The sequence below is a fragment of the Lichenostomus cassidix genome, chromosome 1 (assembly GCF_008360975.1).
Source record: "Lichenostomus cassidix isolate B80296 chromosome 1, HeHo_3.0, whole genome shotgun sequence".
NCBI classification, from domain to species: Eukaryota; Metazoa; Chordata; class Aves; order Passeriformes; family Meliphagidae; genus Lichenostomus; species Lichenostomus cassidix.
In genome coordinates this window covers 113205338-113217094 of record NC_139479.1, presented here as the reverse complement: position 1 = coordinate 113217094, position 11757 = coordinate 113205338, and the positions used below count along the sequence as shown (strand labels likewise).

The following is an 11757-nucleotide window of genomic DNA, read 5'->3' as shown; positions in this document are numbered from 1 at the left end:
GACAGCGCCGCCACGCGGCACCAGCGCACCCGCGCGCACGGCACCAAGGGAAACGTAGTTCGCGCCTCCGCTGCGCCCTGCGGGGCGCGGGGCACGCCGGGAGCTGTAGTTCCCCGCCGCGGCGGTTGCCGGGCGCGAGGCGCGGGCGGGATGCGGCGGAAAGGAGGTGCGGAGAGGGACGGGGCGGCGGAGCGGGGCTCGGGGGGAGACGGCGGGGAGAGAAGAGCGCCGGGGCGGGACGGGACGGGAAGCGGCGCTGGCGCTCGGGGTGATGTACGGGGTCGCTGACGCCGCCCGTCCCCGCAGGTCCCGGCGACTCCCCCGCCGCCAGCGGCCTCCCGCCGCTCGTCCGGGGCCAGCCGCGCTGCTTCCTGCGCTGCACCGTGTCCCGCCTGCCGCGGGCGACCCCGCAGCCGCCCGCCGTGCTCCGCCTGCGCTGCTGGGGGGAGAGCTCCGGCGGCACGGTGCTCCAGCCCGCGTCCCGCGCCGGGCAGCCCGCGGGGAGAACCGGCGCCCGCTTGGCCCCGGCAGCTCGCCGCCTAGCTGGCAGGTAGGGACGCTTCGCCCCGGCACACGGCGGGAGCCGGGCCGTTCATTGGGGTTGGGCTAGCACGGGAGGAGATGGGCTTAAGCTGCGCCAGGGGAGGTTCGGCTCGGGCAGCACGAGGAATTTCTTCTCGGAAAGGCTGGTCAGGCGTGGGAATGGGCGGCCATGGGAATGGGCTGCCGTGGGGGGTTCCGAGTGTTCATTTTCTGGTAATCCTGTAGTTATTTATTATCATTTATTACCAGTAATAATGTCTGTAATAACCCTTCTTTACCTGCTGCCTCTTTATAGTCATTTCCTTGTGCAACATAAGGATCACCTCTGGCATCTCTGTCATTGTAGCCAAAAAGTGTGAGTCATGACCATGAGACTGACCTGGGGATGTTTCTGATTTTTGCAGAGGTGGGTGTTCTCGTCCTGGACGTTCTGACCAAATGAGATCACCTCCCCCTGGGCAGAGCAGAGATTACCAAACTGTCCTAACTCTCTCCCAGCCACCTCACCAGAGGATCTTCCGCTGTGGTGTCACCGACATCGGATAAACTCGGAGAGCTGCAGGTAGCTCTGATGTCTTTGCTCGTTACTGTAAATTGTGTGCTGTGCCACTGCTGGAATCAGGTGCGGGACCCAGCTGTACAGGGCACCCTGCAGGCATGCTCTCTGTCCAAGGCATTGCTGAGCTAAGGGAACGAATGAAAAAACACATACTGCTGGTGCTGACTCTGTTTTATTTAGTGGGGCAGTAGAGGTCAGTGGGTGGTGCCAGCAGGTTGCTCTCAGAGACTGAAAATAGTTCATGCCCCAAACATTGATATAAAACTTTATAAAGAAGCCTCCCTAAATACTGGCACTTTGCACTGAGAGTCAAGCTGCTGATTAGATAAAGGGAAACCTATTGTTCGCTCATCTCAGACTGAGGGAAAGGTATGCATCCACAAAGGCCACATTCCTTCCTCCCAGGCAGGCTCTTGGCTTCGATTCCTCAGCTGTCCCTTGCCAAGCGCTGGAAGGGCCTTAGCTGTGCAGGGAAGAGAACATCTAAGGGGAAAGCAAAGGCGGGGATGTCCTGGCTTCAGAAAGAGAATTCGGAAATATCCTTTCTGAAAGGGCAGTGAACTGGTCGAGCTGTGCCAAAAGGAGCAAGTGGGATGTGAAGCTGTGGGACAGTCTGGGAGGGTCCTTGTGCCCGAAGGATCGTGGCAAGCGCAGCACTGGAAAAGTACAAAGGAAGTAAATCTTGGAGTGCCTTTTGTTCGCTTGTTGAGCTCAGAGGAAACACACTAGCTGTGAAATTCCAGAGAAGCTGCAGGTGCTGTAGTGGCTGCAGTGGGAAGCAGTGGAAGCTGTTTGCTGGCTGCTCATTCCCCACCTTCGCCTCAGTCCCCTGGACCTCGAGGTCACCACACATCACCTTTGCTTTTCCGAGGGTTTTGCTGAAGCGTGTCTAAATGTGGCAGTGAGCTTTGCTGCAGCAGGAATTTATTTCTGTTTCAGGAAGTGTCTCACTGTATGGTCTGTGATTTCCCAGTTGCCATGCCAGGTTCATTGCAGTAGAAGCAGGGCAATGAAGCCAAGAGCCCAGAACAGGCTGACCCAGGCCCCTGCCAAGCTCAGGGGCTGCTGCTTGGTGTTGATTTAGTGGTGCTGTGTGCACCTCTTGCCTTTGGCCGCTGTGAGCAGCTTTGTGCCGCAGCTCAGTGAAGTCCAGTTCGGTGTTTCTTGTGTGTGATAGAGGTCCCTGTCGGTTATTCTCCAGTGCTCCCCCTCTGGAATGGCTGCATCCTGAACTGTGACTAGCTCAGCTCTTCTCCCGCGGCAGTTCCCTGCTGCTCTCAGGAGTGGCTGGAGCTGAGGGCCCTGAGCCAAGGCAGAACTGATCCATCAAAGCCAGGGCAGTGCTCACAGCCAGGATCTGTCCAGCACCCTGTGTTTTCAGAGTTCCCATAACTGAGGAACACAAACAAGGTAAATCAGCTCTGTATCTTTGCTCTCTCCAGCTCTCTCCTCACAACTTCCCTAGTGCGCTCCGTGTGCCGAGGCCCCAGTTCTTTGGGCAGCTGCCACCCCCTTCTTTACAAATCAAGGGCAAAGAGCATCCCAGTGCAGAGGGGTCCTTAGGAAGTGCCAATAGCTGACATTGGCATCTCCCTGCCCTCGCTGTAGTTCCCCTGCCTGTCATCACCTGTGCTGGAGAGACTTCCCATGGCTTGAGGATTTTCTAGGAAAATGGTCTTATTAAATTCGTCAGAAATGTATGTTGCTAGACACTCAATTTCTGACAGGAAGCATGATTTTAATGTTGCCTTTTCCATGTTTTTTCCAGGTGCTGAGGAGGACAAGCATCTATGTGCTCAGACGGTGAGCCAGGAGCTGTCCAGTCCCCAGCTGTCCCCAGCATGTTGCTAATGCAGAGGAACCTGCTCTGCTTTCAGGCTGGCTGTGCCCTGGTCACTGCAGTCCCCAGCACCCGAGACACAGAGAGCCCTGGCCAAAGGAGCCAGTGTCACTGAAATAGAAATGAAATGTGCCAGACTTGCTGTGGACAGGAAGTGCTTGCTTAAATTTGGAAATGGTGAGTAAATTTTGGAAGCATAATCACTTAATTCTGCCTCTAAGGAAAGGGATTTTCTTCACCCCTATTTACAGATTGTTGTATACAAATGCACATAACTTTATGAAGGAAAACAGGAAGTCAAGAGCAACACCCAGTGCTAAATTACATTTTTTTTGTCTTGTGGCCATTTATTTTGTGTTAAGCCTGCCTTTCCCAGTGTGCTTTGGGGTCTTAGCTATTTGGGAATCGTTTCAGCTGACTTTTTGTAGTGAAAAGGTGAAGGTGGGGACGAGTGACCAGCACCGTGGGGAGGGCTGTGGGTGTGCCTGGGTCAAGAGCAAATGGTCAGGGCTTATGTTCTGGTTTGAGGCCAGGTTTGGCAACAGCACAACATTCCAGGGCCGGATCAGTGCTCCAGGGAAGGGCTGCACAGCTGCCCTGAGCCCCAGCCTCTGCGTCAGCAGCGATGGGCAGCTGGAGCTCGCCTATTTCCAGATTCACATCCCTTTGTGTGTCACTCCTGCTCATTTCTGGGCACTGAAAGCTCATTTCAGCTGTTCAGAGACAGCACTAACTGGTCCACGGATTTAAGGAAGCAGCCAGACTCTGGGAACGTGTGTTGGCGTTGTAGCCTTGTCCAACGAGGGGGCACAGGGGGACAGGAGGCGGACAGGGAGTTGTCACAGGGCCTGTGCTCGTGGGTTGCAGGGGACACCTACACTGAGGAGGAAATGGAAATGGGAATGGAAATGGGAATGGAAATGGGGCTGCCTTAGGTTGCCAAGAGAGGTCATGACTCCCCATCCCTGGAAATGTCCAAGGCCAGGCTGGACAGGACTTGGAACATCTTGGGCTTGTGTAAGGTGTCCCTGTCCATGGCAGGAGGGTGGAATGGGATGAGCTTTAATGTCCTTTCCTTAAAGCCAAAGCATTGCAGGGTTCTAAAGCCTTATTCCCGTGCTCCAGGCTCCAAGCCTTGAGGCTGGCTTCTCCTGTGCTGTGTGCCACGTCTGCTCTGCCAGCGAGAGCATGGGAACAGGGACAGCCCTCGGAGAAAAGCTGTGAGGGTCTTTTTTGCTTCTCTGGGCAGCCTGTGCCAGGGCCTCAGCACCCTCAGAGAGCACTCTTCCCTCCTAATATCCAACTTAAACTCCTCTTTTCCTTCAAAACAAGGTGAATCTGCAAATTTCTTTGCTAAATTATTATTTCTGTTCTGTGAAAAAAGAAGCAAAACAATCCAAAAATTCTAACGCATGTCCTTTTTTGTCCTTTTTCCTCCCTCCCTCCCTCCCTCCCAGCAATGTAAATGCCAATGATGTAAAGAAGCTGGAAGAAGCTGGATTTCACACAGTGGGAGGCCGTGGCTTCTGCACCAGAGAAGGAGCTGCTGAACATTAAAGGCGTCAGTGAAACCACAGCTGACAAAATCCCGGTAAGGATGTTGTGGAACTTTAAGTCAAGATACTCTACAGGTTTATTTCTGCTGGCTGAAAGTGGTGAATTTGGAACAAAATTCTCCAAAAGGCAGTAAAGGTGCTTAGAGGTGTGACATGACTTGTGATGGGAAAAGGCAAAATGCACCAGGACAGGACTGAACAGAAGGGGAGGATATTTCCACAAAACACACAAAAGGGATGTTGGAGCTTTTTCTTGGAGCAGAATTTCAGTTCTGTTCAGAGGTACCAGCTCGTGCAAGGTCTATGAAAAGTGAATGGAATGATACAGGCACCTCTTCACAAGGCAGGAAATATTAATTGCTGGGAGGGAGGTTAACAAATGGCCTGAACTGTTCTGGCACTGCTCACTTGGGTTTTCCCTCAGGCTGAGGCAGGCAAACTCATTGCCATGGGTTTCACCACAGCCTCAGAATTCCACCAGCGACAGTCAGAGATCATCCAGATCCCCACTGGCTCCAAAGAGCTGGATGAGCTGCTTCAAGGCCAGCATTTAATTATTTCTCTTTGATTATCTCTCAATGACCTCAGTCATTGAGGTGGAATTTTCCCACGAGTGTGAGCCTTGCACAGAACCAAGTAAGGCAGGTCCTGGTTGGATGAAAGAGCTCTAGGACTGCTCTTGAATAATTGCCTTTATTTTAAAAGCTGCAGAAATAGTTTTTAATCCTTTTAGGCATGGTGCAGGACACAGAGCTGTCCATTTTTTGATGTTTCTGGTTTATTTAAGTCCGTGACATGTTTAGGGAAAACAGAACCGCATATCATCATCTCCCCATTCCTCTGATAATCCAAAAATGAAAGCAAGGAATTTCAGCTCTTCAGCATCTTCAGAAACACACCTGGACTTCTTATCCACAACGTGAACAAGCCTCAGGATGGCAAGCAGTTTTCCCTCTTAGTTTTGAAACTTTCAACCAAATTCACTGTTCAGCTGAGTCTCTATAGATGTAATACATTATATGTGGGATGGATGGATGGATGGATGGATGGATGAATTCGATAGATAGGTAGATATCTGTCGCTGTTGAGCCGCTAGCAGAGAAAAAGACCCGGATTCTCAGCGTGGCAAGAAAAGAGAACTTCTTTATTATTTTGATTCCAACTTATATAGACTTTTCAAAGGTCACCCAGGTTGGTCAGTCAGAAACCTCCCCCTAGGCCTGATTGGCCAGGCCCGAACTGTCCAAATCTCGAGACACTGTTTTTAATAACATCCAAGCTTTATCTTTGTTTATAAAACACAGGAGAAAATTCTCATGGGAAAAACCTGTGCTAGCCACAGATATCTGTTTGTAACATGTGACCTTTGAGTTTTTATTAATAATTATTATTGTCATTTCCCTTCAAGAGAAATAGAAACAGGGTCCATAACGGAGTTACTCGGGGAATTCCTTACTGGGAAGCTGCAGCTGTGTCACAGCCTGTCAGGTGGGTGCTTCACCGCCTTGCAATCCAATATTGAGACACCACAGCCTTGGGATATTTGCTAATTTGGGCACTTTGTTTGACTTCCTAAGTGTTTATTACTGTCTAGATGTTGCCACTCCCTAAAATATTAGAGGCTTGGACCTAATTTGATCATTTAGTTGACTCCCTAAACTTAACAGCTCAAAGCTGAGCACCTGTCATCTTGTGTAGAATCACGGAATCCTGGAATGGTGGGAAGGGACCTTAAAGCCCATCGAGTTTCACGGGCAGGGACACCTTGTGCTATCCCAGGCTGCTCCAAGCCCCATCCAGCCTGGCCTTGGGCACTGCCAGGGATCCAGAGGCAGCCACAGCTTCTCTGGGCACCCTGTGCCAGGACCTCACTACCCTCACAGGGAAGAATTTCTTCCTAAAACCCCATCTGTCCCTGCCCTGTGTCAGTGGGAAGCCACTCCTGCTTGTCCTGGCGCTCCAGGGTGACAGATACTACAAAAGGAAGGCGTCAGAAATGGGGACCAGGAATCTTTCGTCTCGCTTTTCCCAGCTGAATGGGACTTGAATCACAATAACTTGGGGTATTATTTGTTACATGACCTCGGTGAGGGCATGTGGCAATATCTGCTGTATTTATGGATACTTTATTCCCTGTTCACTCCTTTCCTTCTCCTTTAGCTCCCCATGGACCGCGGCGGCGGCGAGGGAAAAGCCACATCCACGGACACGGAGGGGACCTTCCGTCCAGAGCGGCTCCTGGCCGTGGCTGAAAGGTCTGTGAATGGAAGATGGTTTTAAATCCCTCCAGGACGGGACCTCCCCCACCGCCCTGGGCAGCTGTGTCAGGGCTGGACAGCCTTTCCACTAGGAGGCTTCCCAGTATCCATCTTAAACCTCCCCTGGTATCACGTGAGGCTGTTTCCTCTAGTCTGTTGAAAATCGTTCCAACCGTTCCGTTCTCTTTTCATCACCGCATGTGGTGTTTTTTCTGTCTGTTTTTATCACTGCCAGGGATGTGAGTTTTTCTTCCAGTCTTTTGGCAAAGCTCTTGGCTAACTCCAGGAGCTCCGAAGTTCATCCCTTTTTTTTCCCCCTGATTTTGCAGGAATGGCCTCCTGACAGCGACACCCTGGACAAGGTGGCTTCTGCCGGGGCTTCAAGAGTGACCAGCACCACAGCTGCTGTTCCAGGCCTCAGGCACACGGCTGCGTCAGGGAAAGAAGCTCAGCCTGTGCTTCCCTCCTGAGCCCCCAGTCGGCAGGGAAAGGAGCGTCTCGGGCAGTTCGTCCAGCTGTGTGGAATGCTCGGTGGATTAGGATGATTTCCTGGGAGCGGCCTGTCCCTCCTGACCTGTTTCCTTCCCTCTCCCCGCCAGGCTGTGCCTGCGGCAAGGCCGAGGGGAGACCAGGATCTGTAAAATCTCTGACTCTCCGTGTCTTGCCGAGGCTGAAGCCGTGTTTGCTGTCAGTGCCGACGGAGCGGGAGATGCCAGAGGCCGAGAACTCCTTTCCTTCCACCGAATCGCAGACTCTGTGTCCGTAAGAGGCTCCTTTTGAGGTGGCACCTTCGGGATGCTCCCCAAGGCAGAGGAAGCCGTGCTGTGTCAGCCTGGGAGCCATCGGGACGACACGGAGCACAGCCAGAGCTGTTGGGAAGAGATCTCCCTCTGGGCTGCAGTCACAGATGAGGGCAGTGTGGTTCCTCGGCAGCATTCCCAGAGGACCATACCCTGCGTCTTCTCCTGGATCCCGCTGTGGGCGTGGTGAAGGAAAATTGCGGTGGCCACAGTTGGGAAGTTGGTCAACTGGAAGCAAAGTTGAAGGCTTTGCCTGCTAAGAGAGGTGGGGATTTCTAAACCAAAGCAGGGTGGTATTCCACACGAGGGATTTGGGATTGGTGATGCTCCCAATCCATAACCGTTCAGTTCATTTTCTTTTGGATGCTGCAACATGCTGGGCTGGGGGAGCTGCTCCTTTACATTTCCCTTGAGTTTTCTGTATTTTATTCAGTCTCAGCAGAAATCTGCTTTTAATGAGAAGGCCCGTGAAGATACTGATGGCATCCCAGGTTCCTGGGATTCCCAGGTGTGTGCTCAGAGCAAGGATCGTTTGGGATTTGGGGGGATTTGGGATCATTTTGGGGTCATTTGGGGTAATTCCGGATCATTTTGGGATCATTTGTGGTCATTCCTGATTATTTTGGGATAATTTTGGGTTGATTTTGGGGTATTTTGGTCTCTAACCCCACAGCCCCGAAGGTCCTCGTGCTCCTCTCTCTGCCTGGTGAGCTGTTGTGGGGCGACTGAGGCTGCAGAGAGCCCGCAGTCACTCTGAGGGTCACTCAGGAAACAGCAAGGGTCACTCCAGACACCTCGATGGACACTCAGGACCCCCAGAAGGACCCTTAGGACCCTCAGATGGTCACTCCGATGACCATTCAGCACACTCAGGAGCCTCAGATGGTCACTCTGGCCCCTGTGGCCACCCCACTGGTCACTCAGGAGCCTTTGGTGGTCACTCTGATGGTCACTCCAGACCCTCAGGACCCCCCAATGGTCACTCCACTGGTCACTCCTCAGGCCAGGAGTGCCCCCTGGCAGAGCTGCTGCCTCACCCAAGGTTCTGTGGTGTCTGCAGAGGTCATGACCTCACCCTGGTGCAGATGATGTCACTGGTGACCCTTGGTGACAGCTTGGGGACAATTTGTCTGCCCCTACCCCACCTGCAGCCACCCCTCAGCCAAAGCTGCTGGGTGACCGGATGGGGAAATGTGGGGGAGAACGGTGAGATTCGGGACTTTGGGGGGTTTTGGGGACATTAGGGACTTCGGGGGTTTTGGAGATTTTGGGGGAGTTTGGGGATTTTTGGGATGTTTGGGGACATTGGGGACATGTGGGGGAGAATGGTGAGGGTTTGGGATTTTGGGGATTTGGGGACATTTGGGGTGTTTTGGGACATTGGGGAAACTTGGGTCTGACCCCATTTTGGGGTGTTTCTTCCCAGTTTTGAGTGGATTTTCCCCATTATTGGGTGGTTTCCCCCCTATTTTTCAGATGTTTCTCCCTTTATCGGGTCTATTTTCCGCATTTCTGGGCTGATTTTCGCCATTTTTGCGCCAATTTTCACCCCTTTTTCGCAGGAATTTCACTAAATTCAGGTCTGGGGTCTCCTGCAGTGTCCCCTCCCTGCCAGCTCTCCCCTCCAGTTGGCTCCTCTGTCGCTGCTGTTGCCTCCCACCTGCAACTGCCTTTACTCCAACCTGCGGCATTGTAACCTCGCCAGGCCAGCGTGGCCAGGGATGGTGTACGCCGGGGCGGCGTGGGGGGGCTCAAGGGGCCTGCCAGGTAATTTGGGGGAAATTCCGACGATTTTCTGTCACTTATATCCAGTTATAAGATAAGAGATTTTGGGGGTGCTTATATACGGTTATATACAGTTATTTTTCTGGGGGGTGCTGATATACGGTAATTTTTTTTGGGCACGTGTATATACGGTTACATACGGTAACTTTTTTTGGTGCGCGTAAATTTAGTTATATACAGTAATTTTTCATGCGCGCATTTGGTTAAGTACGGTAACTTTTGGTGTGCACTCATATTCGGGTATTTACGGTAAAAATTGGGATGCATGTCTATTTGGTTATGTACGGTAAAATTTAGAGGCGCTTATCAGTTATGCATGGTAAAAATTTTTCTAATGCACATATATATGGCTATCTATGGTAAAATTTTACGCATGGTTCTCCGCAGGCAAATACGGTAATTTTATTTGGAACACTTATATTCGGATATGTACGGTAAAAATTTTGGGATGCACTTATAGTCGGGTAAGTACAGTAAAAGTTTTGAGTGTGATTATAGTCAGGTAAATATGGTAAACATTTCAAGTGTGATTATATTCGGGTAAATATGGTAAACATTTCAAGGTGCTTATATTCAGGTATATATGGTTAAAATAGCCTGGGGTGCGCTTATATTCTGGTAAATATGGTAAATTTTGTTGGGCGCATCTATCCTGGTATATACGGTAAATTTTTTTGTGCACGCATATATTCGGGTAAATATGGTAAAAATTTGGGATGTGTTTGTATTTGTGTATATACAGTAAAAATTTGGGATGTGCATATATTCTGGCAAATACAGTAATTTTCCAGGATGTGCATATATTCTGGCAAATATGGTAATTTTTTGTGGTGTGCATATATTCTGGCAAGTACGGTAATTTTTTGGGGGTATGCATATATTCTGGCAAATATGGCAAATTTTTTGGGATGTGCATATATTCTGGCAAATATGGTAATTTTTTTGTGATGCGCATATACTAGGGCAAATACGGTATATATTGAGACGTGCATATATTCTGGCAAATACGGCAATTTTTTTTTTAAAAAAAAAAAAGATGCACATATATTCTGGCAAATATGGTAATTTTTTTAAAAAACGCACATATATTCTGGCAAATATGGTATTTTTTTCCCGGGACGCGCATCTATTCTGGCAATTTTTTTTTTTTTTTTTGAGATGCGCATATATTCTGGCAAGTACGGTAATTTTTTGGGGGGATGCGCATATATTCTGGCAAATACGGTATTTTTTTTGTGGCACACATATATTCTGGCAAATATGGTATTTTTTTTGAGATGCGCATATATTCTGGCAACTATGGCAATTTTTTGGATGCACGTATATTCTGGCAAGTACGGTAATTTTTAGGGATGCGCATATATTCTGGCAAATATGGTATTTTTTTTGAGACGCGCGTATATATTCTGGCAAATACGGTAATTTTTGGGTGATGCGCATATATTCTGGCAACTATGGTAATTTTTTTCAGAATGCGCATATATTCTGGTAAATGCGGTAATTTTTGGGATGCGCATATATTCTGGCAAATACGGTATTTTTTTGGTGATGCGTATATATTCTGGCAAATATGGTAATTTTTTCAGAATGCGCATATATTCTGGCAAATACGGCAATTTTTTGTGATGCGCATATATTCGGGCAAATATGGTATTTTTTGAGATGCGCATATATTCTGGCAAATACGGTATTTTTTTTGGATGCACGTATATTCTGGCAAGTACGGTAATTTTTTAGGGATGCGCATATATATTCTGGCAAATACAGTAATTTTTTGGTGATGCGTATATATTCTGGCAAATATGGTAATTTTTTCAGAATGCGCATATATTCTGGTAAATGCGGTAATTTTTGGGATGTGCATATATTCGGGCAAATACGGTATTTTTTTGGATGCACGTATATTCTGGCAAGTACGGTAATTTTTTAGGGATGCGCATATATATTCTGGCAAATACGGTAATTTTTTGGTGATGCGTATATATTCTGGCAAATATGGTAATTTTTTCAGAATGCGCATATATTCTGGTAAATGCGGTAATTTTTTGGGATGCGCATATATTCGGGCAAATATGGTAATTTTTCAGAATGCGCATATATTCTGGTAAATGCGGTAATTTTTTGGGATGCGCATATATTCGGGCAAATATGGTAATTTTTCAGAATGCGCATATATTCTGGTAAATGCGGTAATTTTTTGGGATGCGCATATATTCGGGCAAATATGGTAATTTTTCAGAATGCGCATATATTCTGGTAAATGCGGTAATTTTTTGGGATGCGCATATATTCGGGCAAATATGGTAATTTTTCAGAATGCGCATATATTCTGGTAAATGCGGTAATTTTTTGGGATGCGCATATATTCGGGCAAATATGGTAATTTTTCAGAATGCGCATATATTCTGGTAAATGC

The 11757-nt window shown here is 49.0% G+C and overlaps 1 long non-coding RNA gene across 1 annotated transcript in view; it reads left to right on the top strand.

Annotated features, from left to right (window-relative positions):
• Nucleotides 1-171: 171 nt before the first annotated feature.
• Nucleotides 172-11757, top strand: part of LOC146445606 (uncharacterized) — a 26602-nt gene continuing 15016 nt past the window's right edge. The window contains exons 1-7 of the long non-coding RNA XR_014855540.1: nt 172-550; nt 948-1105; nt 2304-4274; nt 4400-5565; nt 5841-5986; nt 6659-6753; nt 7086-7821. This is a non-coding gene — a long non-coding RNA (uncharacterized LOC146445606). The remainder of the gene's footprint in view (nt 551-947; nt 1106-2303; nt 4275-4399; nt 5566-5840; nt 5987-6658; nt 6754-7085; nt 7822-11757) is intronic.